The sequence below is a fragment of the Strix aluco genome, chromosome 16 (genome assembly GCF_031877795.1).
Source record: "Strix aluco isolate bStrAlu1 chromosome 16, bStrAlu1.hap1, whole genome shotgun sequence".
Taxonomy (NCBI): Eukaryota; Metazoa; Chordata; class Aves; order Strigiformes; family Strigidae; genus Strix; species Strix aluco.
In genome coordinates this window covers 3168942-3189243 of record NC_133946.1, presented here as the reverse complement: position 1 = coordinate 3189243, position 20302 = coordinate 3168942, and the positions used below count along the sequence as shown (strand labels likewise).

General features: G+C 37.7%; 1 protein-coding gene across 1 annotated transcript in view; it reads left to right on the top strand.

Annotated features, from left to right (window-relative positions):
- Window positions 1-3778: 3778 nt before the first annotated feature.
- The window catches only part of SPON1 (spondin 1), a 360535-nt gene continuing 344011 nt past the window's right edge, over window positions 3779-20302 (top strand). The window contains exon 1 of the mRNA XM_074842053.1: window positions 3779-3899. The gene's annotated coding sequence lies outside the window, so the exon portion shown is untranslated. The remainder of the gene's footprint in view (window positions 3900-20302) is intronic.

Here is a 20302-nt window from a genome sequence, read left to right as displayed (position 1 = left end):
AAATATTCTCTGAAGAGTGTGAATATGCACAAGTCTTACAGTGTCTTTAATACAACTTGTGACTCCTTCAACCTTCCCATTTACTTGCGGGAACTGAGCACAAATGCTCTGAGGTGCAGTTTTTGCTGTTAGACTTAAAGCCACTAGAAGTGATTTTCATATTCCTGTGTCGTTGATTTGTATGTAGACATTGTTATTATGCAGCAGTGATTTTGGGGAGTGAGGCTTTGTGTAGAATCAAGGGCAGGAATGAGTGCATTGTATGTAAGCACAGCCCAGCAACTTTAAAATTAGAGCCATGCCTACTGAACATAACAGTATTGAGACAATGGCTGACCTGTAAGACCAGGAAGAGAGGTGGTTCTTTCTGCTTTCTTGTATGTCAGAATAGGGAACATCTTTTAACTGGTCAGAACATCTCATTGTGAAATATCATAGCAAATTCAGCTGTGCATAGCAGTTACACAAGTAGAAGAGTGTGGCAGTAATCTGCAGAAATTCAGAGTAAGACAGGAAAAACGTTTTATGCCTATCCTGCTAAATTTACCTATGCAAGAAGAGAGAGAAATGAAGTCCTCTTCAGTGCAAAAGAAGACAGAAGTGGTTTCAAAGCCAATAACATTAATGATCTAAAAATAGTCATCAGATGGAAATGTCTATAAAGCTGCTTTTTGTGAGTGTTCACAATTATCCAACACTGCACAAAACAAGAGAAGCCTATTATGTATTATTTTAGCAAGCTATGTTTACAGAACAATTTATCACAATGTTAATTGCCTATTTTAAGATTAACTCATTGCCATATGCTGTTTCACAATTAAAAATTAAACACAACACATAGAAGGCAACTAGTTGTCTCTGAAACACTGTTAGTGATGTCATCATCTGCAGATAATTTTAAAAAGGATCAGGTATGACTTGTTCTGAACACTAATTATTCATGTCTGGTCTCCCAAGTTGTTATTAAAAGGTTGCAGCAAGAATGAGTGCCATCTGAGCAAGGCTAGGAGCATTTTTAACAAGGTAGCTACAGAGGCAATTTTTTTCCCTGATTTAACTATTCTTCAGCTGAAGTGATTCCTATTTCTTTCTCCACTGATGAGAAAAAACCATGATTTTTTGATTAAATTTATAAAAGGCAGCAGGAGGATGTGTGAACTGTAATCTCAACTACAGTGGCATGTAGCCCTTTGAGCCAATTGTTGTGTCCTGAACACTAATGGCTTGCTCTAACCTTTTATTTTTAGCAACATATTTCACGCATCTAAAATATTTTGAGAGGTGAAAGAAACAAAACTGTTCATGCTTTTAGTAGTAGGTAAAAGTTTAATATCTTCTTTTAGTCCAGATTTCCATTTCTAGCTCTACAGTATTACCTCCCGTGACAGATAATATTAGTGCTCTGTCTTTAGCCTTCTCCAGAGCAGGGCCATGAAGCCCAGTCAATTCCCTGTTGCACGTAACTTGTACAATCAAGACGGTGAACTCCTGTCTTTCGGTTGGATATTTGTTATGTGGTACAACTGACTATATTATAAAAAATTTCTAAATCAGGATCTTGAGGCCCTAGTTCCAGTATGTAATGCGGAAGTTACCGTCCATAATGTCACCTGGGGAGCTGGCAGCGAGGGCTGCAGGGCCGCTGTGAGGGGAGGCCGGGGCTGCCCCATGCCGGACATGGCTGGCTCCAGCCAGCTCCAGCGTTCCCGCCACACATGGCCCGGCTCCTCAGCCGCTGGCTCAGGTCATGGCGCCTCAGGGAAGACTTTTAAGAAAAGGCAAAACACCGTGTGGCATTGAGGGGTGAGGAAAGAAGTGTGAGAAACAGCCCTGTGACACGAAGGCCAGAGGAAATGAAGGGGAGGAGGTGCTCCAGGTGCCTGAGCAGGGATTCCCCTGCGGCTGGGCAGGAGGCCAGGCTGCAGCAGGTGTTTCCTGAAGAAAACGGTGTCCTGTGGGGAGCCCATGCTGCAGCGGGTTCTCCTGGCAGGAGCTGTGGCCTGTGGAGGAGCTGCACTGAAGCAGGTTTATCGTGAAGGACCACAGCCTGGGTGAAGGGCCGCTCTGGAGCACGTGACAATTTTGGACTGCAACCCCCATTCCCCATCCCCCTGCGCTGCCTGGGGAGAGAAGGTAGAGTTGGGAATGAACGGGTGAAGCTGAACCCGGGAAAATGGGGAGAGTGGGAGGAAGGGGTCTCATGTTAGTTTTGTCTTTTGTTCATTTGTTTAATTGGCAATACATTACATTTCCCTCAAGTCAAGTCTGTTTCGTCCATGACAGTAATTGGTAAGTGATCTCCCCATCCTTACCTTGACCCACAAACTTTCACATCTTATTTTCTCCCCCTGTCCAGGGAGACAGGGAGAGTGAGGGAGCAGCTGGGTGGGTGTCAGGCAGCTGGCCAGTGCCAACCCACTGCAGATGTCCAGGTTGAAAATTGTTTTATATGACTAGTCATCCTTTGCTTTAACCTGAGATTGCCCTAGTATTTTTTGACCATTTTAATATTTAACAATACTTCAGTTAAAGCCATCTCATTACAAATGACAAAACTTTAAAGTTTTCCGTGTTAATTTTACTCAATCCTGGGTGCTGAGTGCCTGAACTTAACTGATATCCACAAAATTTGGCTGGGTGGTGGATGTGGAAGGATGGTCTAGGGGTTTTAGAGTCAGACATTTTCAGGAAATAAAACACAGACAAGTATAACCACAGCACTAGTCAGTTAAGAAGAGCTTTAAAATTACGCAGCAGAGAGAGGAAATAATGGATAAGAATCAAGAAACATATGGTTGGAAAGTGAGAAACTTACACTATGAGGAGCCAATGTGAAAAGTTTCCAAATATCCCTAAATCTTGCTATTGCTGTCATACTTGATGTGCGAGTTTCCAGAACTTCACTGAGAGAATAAATGCTGCAGACAATTGGAAAGCGCTTGTGCCCTGGTTCTTCAATTTTGTATCTTTTTGGACATGACAGATCATATCTGTATGAGTCAGTGAGATAAAGATGTTCCAGCACATCTCCTGTAGAGGAACTAGAGAAATAACACCAACACATTGTTCCAACTAAATTGTCATAAATGATTACTTAGGGGGTGAGAAGAAACAAGTTCATGCTATTTATTAGAAAAATAACAGTATAAAGAAAAAACACTGAAGGATCATTAGGTTGTGACACACTGTGAAGGAAAACTAGCAACTGAGTTGTCTTCATATGTTCAGCATTTGGCAGATAATCGTTCAGTAATTCTGTGGTTCTTAAGACAGCAGGAAAGTCACTGTATCTTGATTCCTTTTCCCTTTTATTTGTATGGATCTCTGCTAAGGAAAGCCCTTTAAATCATATTCATTCAGGAAGCACTTAAGTCCATTGGTCACACTGATATTGTATAGTCATCTATACAGAGATGGATTTAAACCTCTAATGCAGTGTTTTCCCAAAGTCAGAACACAGTTTCAAACCACTCTCCAAATGTGGAGTGACAATGTCTGGCAGCAATGTGGTTTTCTTATCCATGTCCTGGATCAGAGTCTGTAACCTGAATTTTCTGGAATTATTTTAAAATCTTAGTCTATTTCCATCATAACTTTAAATATTTTTCCCCTGCTCAATCCAGATGGCATGAAAATAATTTTGAACTTTATTATATAAACATAATAATTGCATGGCATATCATTTGTAAATATTGTCTTATATGTATACTTTTGCATCTATATCAGAGAGGTATTTAAAAATAAACATGAATTGTTTATCCCTATTTTTGCAGATGGCATCAAGCGTTTATAGAATGAATGTTGCTCATCATTGCTTGCTGATTATGTGACAGAGCTGGAAGGAGGAAGAACTGAGATCTGATTCCTAACCCTAAGCCTGTTCCTAGACCTGCTCCTCTGTAAGTCCAAATCTGCTCTATTTCATATGGTTTATTTTACTTGCAGCAGAGTGGAATTCTTGTTTAAAATATTTTCTCATTATGGATGTTGAGAGGGTGTACAGATGTGCAGGAGAAGAGCATTTGAATATAAAAATAGTTTTTGCAAAACGGGGTAGTGATTTTAAAATTAGTATTAGTTTTGAGACTAGTATGTGCAAGATGCTGTGAATGGTAGTACTACAGCACAAACAAGGATGGGAAAATAAATTGATTAGTAACAGTTCTTCAGGAAAGGATTTTGGTGTTACACTGCTTTGTAAATTGAATGTGACTTTAGAGTTTTAAATCATTTCAAGAAGGACAGGCCCATGCTGGCTTGTATTTGAAAATGACTATAGCTTAGATGATGCGTAAAACAACATCTCTGCTTTGCACAGCATTAGTGAGGCCACGGTTATGTCAGTTTAGTGTATTTGAAGCAAAATATGATCCACCTGAAGAGAGATAAAGAGCAAGCAACAAAAGGTTACAAATCCAGACAAGACATCTTAGACCTTAATGACCTGCGATTATTTAACAGAAGGACATAATTTGTTCTCCCTGTGTATGATTGACAGAACAAGTATTATTAAGCTTAAATTGCATTGAGACAGATGGAGGTAAATATTAACAACTTTCTAATGGTAAGACAGCAAAGTAGCTTTTTGACTTTTAATTCTCAGAGGTTTTAAAGTCAGGTTAGATAAACACCAGTTAGGAAGGACTTGAATATGATGCATATTTGCCTTGAAATGGGGCTGAAGTAATAAATGACTTCTCAGGAGCTATTTCAGACTTATTTTCTATGACTGTAGAATTCAGTGGGAGCTCCACTGAAATGTAGCAGCTAAGCCAGCAACGCTTGAACAGAAAAAGATCCACTATGTTCTGTTATTTTCACTACCTTTGTTACCATATATATGAAACTCCCCACTCATCATTTCTTTACTTCCAGTTTACTGGATGACAGAGAAATAGTTAACCAATAGCCAATAATACTTCAGAGTGACATGAAACAGCAATGATATTGTGTCTGCTATTGCTAAGATGACTAGACAGCTTGCTTTTTTTCTCAGACAAAAGCAAACAGATTTAAGAGATGGCAAACAAGTGTCAAATAAATGTCTCATCATTAAACAAAGATTCAAAGATAACGATATTGATATCGAAACAAAAATTACATTTCATATCCAACTTCTTGCTCTTGAGAGCATGCTTAATATAGAGTTAACTTAAACTAATTGAAAATAATAAAGTATTTGCATAATTGTATTCTGGAGATTGTTGTTGCTCATTCTGTTGAAATCTCCTGGAACACATGAATACAATGTTTTGTGAACCTGCTATTCCCAATTTTACCAATTTCATCTACAGTAAATCTCATTAATACTACGAGTAAGTACTAGAAATATTGTCTGATTTACTTTCAGATTAATTACGCTTGTGGCAATCTTTTCTTTATAAGAGGAGGTAATTCATTCAAACAATAGCAATTCTTTCTGAATTCACTTCAAATGTCATTATGATAGAATGGAATTTTGGGAATAATGCAAATGTAAGGTTCAGTAGCTGGAAGCTATTTTTTTTTTAATGAGGTATGCTCTAACATATACTGCAATTTCTACCACTGGCATGGTAAAGTAATACAGAGACAATGAATATGATTAAATTTAGCAGTGGTGTAATTCATCTGAAGCTAAAGCTAAATTTAGGTAGTTGCTGTATTTTATTTGTGCAGATGACTCAAAAATAGATTATTTCTGCCAAATTGTGCCTTATTATGGTTCAGTATCTAGATTTACTTTTGTTATACGTATGTTGTCTACACTTATTGTAAATAGGGAGAGCTTTCTGTATTTCAGGAAGGAGAAAGCACAGTTCAATGACACATGTGATCTAAGGCAAAACCTATCTGTCTGCCAGGAGGCTGAAAAAGGAGGAACTGGTAGCCCTACTGATTTTCAGAAGCATCTTGCCTGTATGCTGGAGTTTTTCCTGTTATGGCCCTCTATGGAAGACTAGCACACCCTTCTTTTCCACATGTAGTGCAATCTTGGTTTTCCTGCTGACTAGGGGATTTATGTGACTATATAAACAGAAGCAAGTTAGCTTCATTGTGAATGTGTATTTCACTGGTTTTCAACTGGTAGATCATACCCAGAGATGCTGTGAGTTGTATTCTAAGCAGGATTCATTTGGGATGGACGGAACTGTGTCATGGGTATAGTACGTTGAGTTCTTCTCTGGCATTGCTGTGTCTCTGCTGGGAGGTAGAGGTGTCAGTGGTCTGTAAGGAGACTACTGGAGATAAATAATATTGGTGGGGGTTGGGAGGTGGTGGTAGTAAGGCCAGAGATTCGGTGATTCAACCTGCTAATGAGGAGTCTGAAGGAAGCAATGAGTTGAGTAGTGCAGAGTTTGCAGTGCAGTCCTGTCATTCAAGTGACGGGGGGAAGAAGAAGAGGAAAAGATACAAAACCAGTAAGAGAGATGTTTAAAAAAAGGAAGAAAATGTATCAATAACAAATGTCTATAAGAAGAGTAGTTTTCTTTGGCCCCTACAGAGCAATGTTCTGCAATTTAATAGATGCTTGTTCTTACAGACTCTCTTTTCCACACAGTTTCAGCTTTACAGGTAAAACAAGGAAATCAGGAAGACAAACATACTTCTTCTCAGAATGGTCTGTTCAATGGAAAATATCAAGCCAAGAAGCTATTAAAGTCAAGATATTCCGTATTAAGATTCCCATAAACATCTTCAATGTACAGAATAAAAGCTGCAGAAAAATAGTTGTCATTTAAAAATATTCCTTATCTGAACTTTTCTAAGGATGTTAAAACAAGCAGGACAGGCAAAGAAATACTACTGGACAAATCTAGGCCAAATACTTAACCAGTGTGAATCTCTGTTTACTTTTCCTCTCTGTTATCCTGGGATTATATTTTCAATATGTCCCTTTGGAGAATTCTTTAATGCTTGTCAGAAGTTACTCTGGATAAAGTGCTCTGATCTCCTGATACACCTGAAAGACCAATAGGGAGGAGAGGGTAAAGAGGGTGATATATAGCCCGAGTTCATACCACAATCATAAAGGCTGGCTTTTTAAGGCTTTTATTTGGCTACATAGTGCTGTGTGATAATTGAGAAATTATCACTAACTACCTGTCTTGGATTTTGGAAGTTTCTTGACTTTTGAGTGTTTAAACATGTGCCTTCATCTATTATTTATAATTCATAGTTTATTTTGAGATTTTTATTGATATTGTATATCAATAATAGTAACAACCAAGGCTCAGATTATTAAGTAGATACATCTGTTGACAATCTGAGTTATTTCTTCTGTATCTGAATCTTACTGTCATTCAGATAGAACCATGTTGTGACTATGGGGCTTGTGAAAATTTAAATGTTCTATAAGTAGGCATAGTCCAAGAATTTTGTTTTCTGGCAGTAAGCTTTATGAAAGAAAAGCCATCTTGTGTTCAGGGAGAAAGAGTTTTCTGAGCTGTAGAGAAACTGGAGAGTTTTCCAGTTGTACGTCTTGGTTTCATAGGGACTACAAACAAGATGCAGAATATGTGTTTTAAGCATCCAGCCAAATAGTGGATTTGTGCTCATTTCCTCTTCTGAAACTTGCCCAAATCCCCTGGAAAAGGATAACTATGTGAAGAATGATGACTGTATCATATATTTGAAATATATGCTGTATATTTAAATTGCTTGTTAACAGAGACCACCGGACCATTTACATCTGGAATACTTTTTAATCTTAGTACTACGTTTATCAGAGACCCTGATCTCGAGTCCTATGTGAACGCTGCTCTTAATTTCTCATCTGTGTAGCTGAGCTGGAGGGTAATCCTTTAGGAACAGTTCTCCTAATTTCTTGGTTTGGGGCCCTGGTGTATGACTTCTCTTGTCTGACTCAAGTTCCTCTGAAGTTGAGAGAGAAGGCAGGATAAAGCCAACATAATCGTGACTACCCTATTCTGTCCCCAGCAGCTCTGGTTCAAGAGCCCCCTTGGCTATTAGTGCCGCTGCCTGGAAGTTGCCTCTTGCACCTCCTCTGCTTTGGTGGGCATCTGCCAAAATCTGTTTGCCTGGATCCTGCGATCTCTCTGGGAATAGGGTATACCTACTCCTCTCTAGTAAAAGACTTCCTTGGTAACAGCAGGAAGGAATCTGTCAGAGCCAATAGTGTTCCCTCTCATCCCGTCAGACTCTAATTAAATAGCGTACTATGTCAGATCTGCAGTGGATGTTAAGTGGATTCTCTAACTTGTATTACTGGTGTTTCTCTGACAGCTCAGGCAAATTCTGAAACATCTGGTTTTCATCTCTAAGGTATTTTATATCTTCACCAAAACTGACGAGATTGTTAACCAAGTTTTCTTACTGAGACTATAACTTGTTTACCAGCATTTAAAAATATCTTTTCTGCATCTGGACCACGTGTGATTAGAGTTAATAAATGATGTCATAATTTACTTGCAACAGATAGCTGGTTTGAGCCTCTTAATATACATTGTGTATGTAGTCTTTCTAATTTCTTTTTACCAAACACCTGCATCATCTTTAGTCCAGGTTCAGGATTAAGGGGAAGGGATCCATGTAACTCTTAAACAGTTCACAAAATGTAGCTGCATTACCATGCTGGCTTTTGGGAGCAGCAAATATCGGTTGTTAGGCATGTATTTCATTCAGTCTTCACAGAAATTATCAACAGGAATACTGCTATTATGAAATAAATAATGTGGAAATAACAGGCTTGCTCCAGAAGCAGACTTCTCTGAGCACAGCAGGTGATGGGATGAAGGAAAAAGATGCTATTTATGATTAGCTATTATAAGGTAGCTGTTGTGCTGCTGTAACACCATCAGGTTCCTAGTTTTGGTAGAATAAAGTGAAACACTACAATTTGAGTAAGGTTGTTTAGTGTAGGTTTGGATCTTTTCTGACTTTAGACTGGAAAAAAAGTTTTACTTCATAGTAGGCTGTAAAGCTTATAGGGAGCCATCATTTTGAACATTTATTCAGAACACATTTTTAACCCAGTGCAGTTATCAGCTTCAGGTCTGACTATAAGAAGGATGAAATGATTGATGCTGCAAGAAAATATGAGGACTTTCTTTCCAGAAGATGTGTTGTTACACATGTTGGTATGTGTTCTGACACTGAGTGATGAGTTGAAAGCACTGTTGGGCATAAAGAAGCAAGGCACGGTAAAGAGGAAGAAAACTTTTGCATTTGAATAATGTTGTACTATAACAGCTTAACACTAAGGAGGCCTGACTTTTCTGACTGAAAAAAAAGTAATGAAAACACTGAACATAAGTTTAAATATTATCAAGCTTTCTTCTAAAACCACAGATTTCTTTGTTTCTTTCTTTTAACTCTCAATTTTAAGCGATCTTACTTTAGGTTTGGATCCAAAGTGACTGTTAAAAATGAATACCAAATAGAAAGCACATTTTAAATCCTATGTTCTGTGGTGCACTGTATCTTCCTCACTGTGTCTCTAATGTCAAGCACCGCATCAGTGAAATCTGGCACCATTTGGAAGTCAGTCCTGCTTCCACTGGAACTAAAGATGAATTTCTTCCTTAATGGAAATGAAACTTGATCTTTTCACAGAGTATTTAATTTTCATATTAAACTTGTAGCTTTTTCTGTTCATTCTTCATTAGCTATCAGTTTCAGCCTGCACTCAGAAATTGCATGAGCTAAAGGAAGCATATGTTTGAGATTATATTTTAGGAAAACTTTTCTGATTTGTCAAATTTCCTTTGAACTAGGTTTCTGGCATGTTCCTCTGTAAATATTTGAAATGAGCTATTTGTGTGCCAAAGAACTGAAGGATTTCAGTTTGCTGTGGAATATGTGAAATGTCTTTTAAATAATTTATGATAAAGCAAGATAATTAGAGGTTTATTAAGCTTTAATTTGTTGCTTTAAAATTAAACAACAGGAATGGTGCAGTAAAATGGTTTTAATTCCACATGTAGCAGAGGGTATATCAGCTAGCCTATGTACCCTTACCTTGGACCAGCTCAAGTACTGACAGCAGTTTAGTTCTGTAAGCTTGTAGGTCTGCCTATCTTCATATTACAATGGTTTTTTAGTCTGTACTTCTCTATAATTTCAGCTAGCTTGAAAATCTCTGTAGGGCATTACCTTGTCAAGTACATATATAAAATGAGGATTCTGGTGGGGAGTATTCATACCTGTAAGAAGGATTTTCTACAGTAAGCTGGAAATATTTGAAGCATTTATGGGGGGATGTGTTTTTTAAATAAGGCAGAGGCACAGAAGAATTTTTTGTAGTCCATCATCCTAAACAGGTATCTTTACCCCTCTAAGAAATGCTACTTTTCCAAGAAGCAAAAACATCTATCCAACACGTACAGTTGGGTGTACAGAACTGATGTGGTCAGGAAAAATGGGATGCAAATTGCAGATGCAGTTAGACCTGTAGGAACTCCCTGTGTCCATCTAGGATGTGGTGCGGGAAGTATCCCTCTCACCTGAGAGGTGTCCCACAGAAACAGTATGAGATTTTAACTTACAGCGAGAGAGAGAGAGCTCGAAAGCTGCTGGAAGGATTTAGGAGCATAATTAATTTGCATGGGACTTACTCAGAAATGTAATTTTGAGGATATGTTTTTGAGGACAGTGCTTTCCTGCAGTCACATAGTTACAATCAATTAGACAAAATAAAAAATATTATTCCAAATCTATGCAAAACCAACTTTATAGAGTAAGAATTGGCATGTTTTCACAGAAGAACAAAATAACATGCTATATATTATAATAGTCCTCTCAATTTTTGAATCAGATGGTTGGCATACTTTCAAAGGCTAGATTTGCCATAATCATTTGTCTGCCTTGCCCTCACACAGATTATCTATATTGTGTCCTGTTTCTTAATGTTTTTCTGTGCAGGCTTCAATATCTCTCTGGTCCAGTGATTCTTTTACGAATTGTTTTGCTTAGACAGCTGTCGGCTGAACTCAGGTTATAAGGGAGGACACAAAATTGTGAAAATACATGTTTTCAAAATATGGAGGAATAAACACATTGTCTACTAAAGCAAATAAGCATGTTTTGCACACTCACTATTTCAGGAAAGGATATGGTTATAGAGAAAATAATTACAAATTTATTTCCTGTAACAGAACAGGAAAAAAAAAGGCTCATAAAAATGTAGCCAGCAGTAACATACCTGATTTCAAACCCAATCTACAACGATGTCTACCAGTTGTTTTTGTGAAAGCTAAGAACAAATGGTTCAAACTCAGGTAGCTCAGGCAGTTGGAGCAATCCTCTGAATTTTTAAATGCATATATAATCTCCACTAAATTCCCAAAGCCTTTGAGATTTTCCCATTAGTGGAAAAAAGCCACAGTTCCAAATTACAGCTTCTAAGAAAATGGTATGCTGCCAGGATTTCACACAGGAAAATAACTAGTCCTGGAATTGAAACAGATCTTTTTTTAAACAAGCCTAAAAATCTGAACAAACTGTGCTCATTCACTTTGTGAAGATCCACCCTTGTGACCTAAGCAGGCTCTGCTAGCCATATGCTGATAGATATTATGCAAGTGCTGTATGTGCTCTCATTTGATGACTTGAACGCTTTCAGCTGTGTTTAAGATTTATCTGAAGCTCAAAATAGAGAGCAAATTTGTCTTCTGCTGGCAGAAGTGCTGCACTTGCTTTTGAAACAACATTAATTCTGAGGAGAGACTACCCAACTGAGAACATTTATGAAACTATCTTTCAAAGGCATGCCTTTAGTTATGCGAGAGGTTGAAGACTGAGACCTACTGAATCTTTGGTATGCAAAACCTTGAGATGAGAGCAGGTGGGATGACATGCAAGAGTTTGAATGTTAAAAGAGAAAGACCTAAACCTTGATAGAGTCAAGATATCTAGACAGAATTGAAAACAGATTAGCTGTCAAACTGAAAATATGAAGTCTGGTTGTTTCATTCACTGTGTATGCTTCCCACATATTAAGCACTCAGAATTCTGCATTTCAAAGTTGGAATATGAATTGTGTTGGGCTACTGTCCTACAGCTTTTCTAAACACTGTAGATGTTTGAACACACAATGAACAGAAGGGACAGGAGGAGCTCAATCTGAGAGGGTATAAGACATACCTCATGCTCAGTATTGCAAGTGGTATCCTCGCCAAAGGCCAGATGAGGTGCTTTTGGGCAGGAAAGCTTAACTTGAGCTCTGAGCTGTATAATTATTTTATAAATGGTATCCAGATTAAGCAGTTTAAAATTAGTTTGCACATCTCATTATACTGTTGTCACTCATCTTGTATGCAGTATAGACATATTTGTAGTAGCTGTCTGAGGTCATTCATTAAGAAATGCAGATTTCTTTCAGTATTTGAAGTACTTTTTTTGTTTACAGTTTTCCAGCTCTTGTATTTGCAACTCTCAAAGTTACCTTTTATACCTTTAGGCCATGAGACATTTTTTCACCATCTCGATCTGGAATCAGCCATTTTAAATTATCATTTGACTGGAAAGACAAGAATGAAAACACAGTTTAAACTTTCCTTAACAGATGATTCAAGGATGAAACACACTTTAACAGAACATCTAAGAGAAAATGAAATTGGATTTGAAGAACATTGGCACTTTTTTCCAAAAGTTTGGGGGCACAGGGTACAAGTGAGATTTCAAGAGAGGCCTAATATTCAGAGCCAGGGAGATGCTCAGAAGGTTAAGAGAATAACCTCCCTGTATACAGTATGAAAGTCATTAGTAATATTGAAATTTCTTAGTCTAACTCAGTAAAATAAAATTTTACACAGACTTCTTTGCCTGATTTTCCCCCAAGCATTTTATATTGTTTGTCTGTTTAGACAAATTCACGTTTGTCTGATTACACAAAATCACCTGTCATCCTAGGTGATGCTCCCTTCTAATCTTGCCTACAAAGAAAATTATACATCTATCAGCTATGGTATGAATTTGGGGTTGTATAACTGTGCTATTCTTCATGCAGACACTGTTAAGAATGTCATTTATGGTTTAGATTTGGTTATCCAGCATACAAAAAGTCAGCTAAACTGGAGAACTACTTTTACTGCAGGAAGTTATACCAATGTAAATGATAAAGCTTTCCATTTAGAAACAAGCTTGTATAGAAAAGGCTTGATGGTTTAATGAAGTTTGCAAAGCATATAAACTACCAATAATCAACAAATTATTAACAACATTCTGCACTTTATGTGCAAACTGAGAGACATTCTCTTTAAAACTGTTGTGGCAGCTTCAAATTTCACTGTAGTTATAGAAGAATCAGATAGTAACTTATCTTAATACTATTTGGCTCTGCATGAAAACTATCTCCTATAATTTAAATATGTTTGAATTTGAGAATATTGGTATTTATTGTAAATGTAGCTTTCAGTTCTGCTTTTGTACTCTTTAAAAGTTTTTGGTTAATTTCAGTGAGTCTGCTTTGAAATTACAGTTGACAAGAAAGGTGGAACAAAGTTTGGCTAAGGAGGAGAAGGTGATTTTGTGTCTTTGTACACTTGGGGCAAATCAAAGAAAGTGGAGCAGATGCAGTTTATTTAGAAGTGAAAAGAATAAGTTTATTAGGAAAGTTTGTTCCTTCCAACTCTGTGTAACCCTGAGGAGGTTCAGCTGTATGCTGGCCTTGGCACACATATCATCCAACCTTCCATAGTGTAATGTTGATTAAGAAGTGAAATGTTTTATGAATCTTTTTTTTTAAATAAATTGCAGTAGGCAGCTAAAGTAGCTATGAACTCCCCACATAGTCACGAGATAGTTCTCCCCAGTGGAACAGCATATATCTGTCTGAAATACACTGCTCCTCATGCTTTCCATTGGTATATTGACTCCTACATGTTTGTTTAAAAATAACATATATTAGAATAGCTTCACAAAAATTGTGACTAGCGCTACTAGTCAGTAACCTCAGAAAAGAAGGGTAAAAGTATGCAAAGTTGACACTTTTTTACAGTGTATTATAAACACTGGAAATAGTCATTTGCTGCTAAAGTTCTACAGTCTTGGAGAAAAACAATTTAAAAGATATCAGAATACAGTCATGAGTTGTAAAAAAACCCAATCTGAAATGAAAAAGAATCCTGTTCTGATCTCTGCTTACCACAGTGATGTTGCAGAACTGCACCAATGAATCTTGAATTGTGACCTGTCAGTGTTATTGCTACTACTGAAGTCGTCAAACTTGCTAGGAAGTGAAAATCTCCAAAGTCAGGTAGGAGATAACAAATAAACATGTCTCCACCACTTCCTCTCCTTCATAGCAAGTTAACTTCATAAGCACTAGAACTAGGAAGCTGTTTGTCTGGTTGGGGCATAAGTTCTCTTTCCTGGAAATACTCTGTATTTTAAGAAAGCATATGTATACTCTGAAGCCTTTCTCCCAGTGGGGTATGTAATGTGATTACGTAAAGATCTCTCTCCTCTTGCCATCTGCTTAGTGTCACAAAACCTGTGGGAACATAATATCTCTGAGGCCATATCCCTCTGTCAAATTGTGTTAAAATTGAGGAATGTGTTCCAAAGCTATTGGAGGAGATAAACAGCGTGAAGTTATAACCCACATTTCCTTGGAATCAAGGGAAAAAAATCACTGTTCCATATCTCTCTGACAGAAAAACACTTTAACATCATTACAAAATTTCACTGCTAGGTTTGTAGTATCTGTGAATTACGTTATTGCTCGTTTTGTGTAACTGGACTTTTCTTTAGATGGAACAATGTGGTATTTGCTACTTGGGCTTCATGGGATACGTGTTTGAGACACTGTGGGTAATGTACTATACAGCTCTTGTCATACTGTTGGAATTAGGGGAAAAAAAGAAAACTTTGCAAACCAAACATTGATTAATACTGAACACTACACTAGTCTTTCTTTTCTAGTCTCTGATGGTTAAACTGGAGATGCCACCATAAGCATTTGTTGGGGAAAAAGTATTGCTTATTTGGTTTTTCTTTTTCAGGTGCAATATTACATCTGACAATGCAGTCAGTGAGGGGAATCACTCAGTCACAACAGACGCAAAATATGAAGTCTCTCTATTAATTGCTTTTGTCTCTCTCTTTAGTAATTATAGATTTTGCTTTCAAGGCTAAATTTTAAAAAAATCTTGACCATTAAGAAATTTTCACACCATGAGAATGGGTTAGCTATTGGGGAAAATGAATAAATGGAGATAGCTTAAGAAATACCATCAACATTCCATTGAACACAATTTCCAGCTTTCACAATTTTTGTTTAATTTGGTGTAGTTTTGTGGTGCTGTGTCTCAGTTTTACTAATTTTGTGGCAATAGTATCTGTTCTCCATCAGATGACTGCATTTTGTTTCTTATTGTCTCTCTGCAGTTCAGCATTTGAGTTACTTTCCTTTTCTGTCCTTGTTTAAGCTGCTAGGAAGTCCTTCACAAAACTGAATTAGGCAATTGATAAAGTCACATATTAGATTATTTTACTCATTAAATTACACAGAGTACAGGTTTCCTTTTGACCATGAACTCAAACTGATGATGCATAGCTGCTTTGCCTATGTTAATGAAATACCTCACTTCATTTTACATTGGTGGAAATGATCCATTGCTCTGTTGTGGGGGTGGAAATGTTTTGCCAGATACAATTTTCCTTTTCATACCAAAGAAACAACAATTGCATTTTAACAATGCAAATGAAGAGCATTAGCATAATGACAGTTCTCTCAATATTTGACAAATTACGTATGTTTGACTTTTTAAAATTATAATGAAAGCATTAGTAGAGCTTAATAACACTAAACAACTGTTCTTTCTATATTTTCATCCAAAAAACCCACTCAAGTATTTTATAGCTTTTTCTCCTGGATTCGAAATTTCCTAAAGACAATAATTTAAAAGAAACATGTAAAATTGCATGCATAAAATTCTTTTTCCCTCTTTCGTTGTATGACTTCTATGAAAGATGATTAAATAATCTTGGCAATTGTTTTTGAAACTTAAATTTTGTGAACTATTGTGGTTTAGTGTCAGTCATCATATATACAAAGGTTCAGTTTTAGAAAATACTTCAATGTAAGGTGTTTTTCCTTTAAAGAAACACTGCAGGTATATAATGTGTTTTAAATTGATTGCTCTGTGTTCACAACATCTCTGGACTGAGGACTGATGACAAGTACATTTTGGTTTATCATATTTCTTATACCTAAGGGACAAATCATTTCCAATAGCTAAGCTCTCCTTGCTGTAATTAAAGAATGAATACTTGAAGAACATTAAAGGACAAAACTCCAAAACCACACTCTAAAGTCAAAGCTGACTGTGCATTTAAGGAAATAGTGGTGCATCAGCCACTAATACAAATGTATTGATATATTTATTTAAAAATAAGCTGTGCTAGTCCTTTCCTTGGGGATTATATGTGGTTTGTACTTTCTTACATTAACTGCTTATATTTGCATAGTAGTATTCTCAGCAGCATAAAATGCTTTTGTGTCATAAACCGTTTTCTCCTTCAAGGAACTGCAATGTTTCTCTTAGCCATTTTATTTTGGGAAGGTTCAAACATAAGTCTTTTTCTAATGGCTAATTCTAGTTGTTATTCCGGCTCTTCTCTTTATTTTGAGATTTTGTGGTGGGTTGACTGTGGCTGGATGCTGGTGGACCAGGTGCCCACCAAAACCACTCTGTCACTCCCCTTCCTCAGCTGGACAGGGGAGAGAAAATATAAAAAAAAGACTTGTGGGTTGCGATAAGGACAGGGAGAGATCACTCACCAATTACTGCCATGGGCAAAACAGACTTGATGTGGAGAAATTATTTTCATTTATTACCAATCAAATCAGAGTAGAATAATGATAAATAAAATCAAATCTTAAATTATATTCCCTCCACCCCTCCCTTCTTCCTGGGATTAACTTCACTCACTATTTTCTCTACCTTCTCACCACAGTGGCACAGGGGGACAGGGAATGGGGGTGTGTGGCCAGTTCATCACCTGTTGTTTCTGCCGCTCCTTCCTTCTCAAGGGGAGGACTCCTCACACTCTTCTACTGCTCCAGTGCAGGGTCCCTCCCACGGAAGACAGTCCTCCATGAACTTCTCCAATGTGGGTCCCTCCCATAGGGTTGCAGTCCTTCAGGAACAGCATGGGTCCCCCGCAGGGTCACAAGTCCTGCCAGCAAACAGCCTCCTTCGGGCACATCCCCCTGCTCTGGCGTGGGGTCCCCCCCGGGCTGCAGGTGGGTCTCTGCTCCCCCGTGGGCCTCCCTGGGTGCAGGGCACAGCTGCCTCACCAGGGGCTGCACCAGGGGCTGCAGGGGAATCTCTGCTCCGGCCCTGGAGCACCTCCTCCCCCCTCCTGCCTCACTCACCTTGGTGGCTGCAGAGTTGTTGCTCTCACATATTCTCACTCCTCTCTCCCAGCTGCAATTGCTGTTGTGCAGCAGGTCTTTCCCCCTTTCTTCAATACATTATCCCAGAGGCACTACCACCATCGCTGATGGGCTCGGCCTTGGCCAGTGGTGGGTCCATCTTGGAGCCGACTGGTGTTGGCTCTGTTGGACATGGGGGAAGCTTCTAGCAGCTTCTCACAGAAACCACCCCTGTAGCCCCCCCTACTACCAAAACCTTGCCACGCAAACCCAGTGTAGATTTTCAGAACAGAATTTCCAACTTTTAGGAGCTCTTGCTCAAAAAGCTTTCAGTCTTTGCTACAAAAGAAATAAAAAAATTCTAAGATGTCACATGTTTTGGTTAGATTCACTTCTTTGGTGCTTGGCTGTTCTTTGGAATACACTCTCAAACTCTTTCTTATTTTTTTCAGTTCTCTGCCCTACTGAAATCTTATGATCATCTTGAGGGTTTGTCACATTTTTAACCCAAAGCCAAGTGGCCTTTCCCCCATACTGTTAAATGGTATTGTCTCCAGTGAGTTTACCTCATTATAGTATTTGCATATTCTCTAGTAAGGATAATTTTCCTCTAGTAAGGATAAATTTCCATCCTTTCTCTTTCTTATTTACCATCTGCAGTCTGTGACTTTTGTAATCAGGGTTAACACAGGTTTGGTAATGTGTGGACTTTTATACCATTGTTAAAGCTGCAACAGCATTGAGTTGCTGCAGTCAGTGATTTATCTGAGCAGGTGGTGCCAATTTCTCTTGTTTGTACTTGCAAATGATTGGAAATCAATTGCATTTCTTGAACCTTTTGGTGGATAATACAGGTTGTCTTGTCTAATGGTTGCTCCATGTGCTGCTTTTTGTTTGACTCTGCCTTGGAAATATATGGGCCATTCTGTCTCAAATGTTTGGGGTTTTTATTGAGGCATTTTAGATCCTATCTTTCAGTGACTGAGGATCCTTTTTCAGAAGTGTAATTTTACTTTTGCTCATTACTTTTTCATCATACTTAAGAGAGTACCCAAAAAAGCTAATCTAAAACATCTTTTCTTCTACTCTTTGGTAGAGAAATAATTTGTACAAAGATGTAAAACTGACTGACTGTTTAATCTGAGATCAGTCACAAAATTATCTCGAATTTCAACTTTGATTTTTGTTTTATCTCATATTTTTATCAAGGCCTCAGATTTTTTCAGTGCAGTCTTAGTTAATTCATCCATTGGAAAATAGCTAAGAAAATGCCTCAATGTAACAGCTGCTTCTGAATCAGCCATTGTGAGAAACTGGGTATTAACAAAAAGGTAACCTTTGCAGCTCTACAGAGAAGCCATCCTGAAATGTCCTGCAGGTGTTTTCCATACACATGCTAAGTTTTATCTCTGCTGACACTTTGGACATGTCCATTCTTCACCTCAGAATTTTCTTACTTTTTTAAATAAATAAAAAAAAAAATCAAACTAGTGGCATTATGGAGACATACTCCAAAGTGCTTTACAGAAATTTGACTGTTCTGTCTCTGGGTCCATTGGGCTGTTCATAGCAGAAAGTTTCACAGCTTTATTCATTCTGCATGAAAATCAGTTAAAGACAAAAGGTGTAAAAAGGGGTGTAAGAGTGTATGCATGTGTGAGTGAATGTAAGTTTGTGGTGAAGGGTAGGAAGGAAAAAGAGTTATAAATTAAAAAGATGGTTGTAATTTCAATGCTTATTTTAGATAAGTAGGGTTAACAAAGCTTTGTGTGATCTAGCTTTCCTAAGTAGCTTTTCATAATATTGAAATGTCCTGGATGTTGATGGATTGATCTGAATGTGCTGTTTCACAAAGTGCAGAGTAAAGGGTCCGTAGTGTGTGTTAAACTGCAAAAGCTGACAAATTGTTTCTAGTATGTTTGCTGCTAAGACACAAGACTTTTGCTGCTTGCTTTAAATGGAAAAGCAAACAAGTGGACAGGTTCTCTACTGTACACGGTCAGCATTTAGGGAAGGATGTAGCTTTGGAATTGTATTGATGGCTATGATTGCGTCCTAGAGAGGAAGATGGAATGTGTTTAGCTTGCTGTTTAACGGGAACATGAAACCTTGTCTGAGTGAAAAATGTTGATGGCTTTATCGATAGAGCTCAGTAAACTGTAAAGTATATGCTGCCATCCATTATATATCCTAGAAATTCATGCGTTACCTTAATTAGTTTAAAGCTGTGGCACACTCACTTATATTTCTTTTTCCCAATCTTGTTTCAGCTAGTTTTGGTTTTTCAGTTACTTCCCTCAGATGTTTGTGGCAGTTGAGAGAATTTTAAAATTATTCATGATTTTCATTTTTGTGACTAGGTTAAATATTGATTTTAGTATTAAAAACCAGCCAAAATCACTGAAGGAATATTATACAAAGATACTCTTTCAAAGCAATTTATCTTACATACAGAGTTTGTGTTGAGAGAGCATGGTCAATGAAACAAAAAGATGCCAGCAAAATCCCAGGCAGTGAATTCAATTGCATTGTAATTGTTGTCTCTGCAACATGACACTGTAGAGATCAAAAGTATCAATGGGTTCAAGAAGGGATTAAGTAAATTAATTAAGGATGGGATTCCTAAACTGTGTCCTGAACTCTGGGAAATAGATTTTCTTTCCATTTCTGACTGTGAATGGTTCTGCGGCTAGAGAAACTACACACAACCTCTTGGACATTGCTGAAAATGGGGTAAAATTGGTTTGGACCTGCAAAAATGTAGGTAACTGAAGCTATCAGCAACTGCAGTCTCATTTTACTGAAATGGTTTTGTGTCTGACACACCTGACCTTTATTTGTCAGAATATTGACTTGGGTAGAAAAGTTTTTCAAGCTCTGGTCAAAAGCTCAATGTTATTTTATTTGATTTTAGAAAAACACAGTACCTTACCTTGCCTAACTTACATCAGCATGGGTTTCAAAGAAAAAATAAACTTA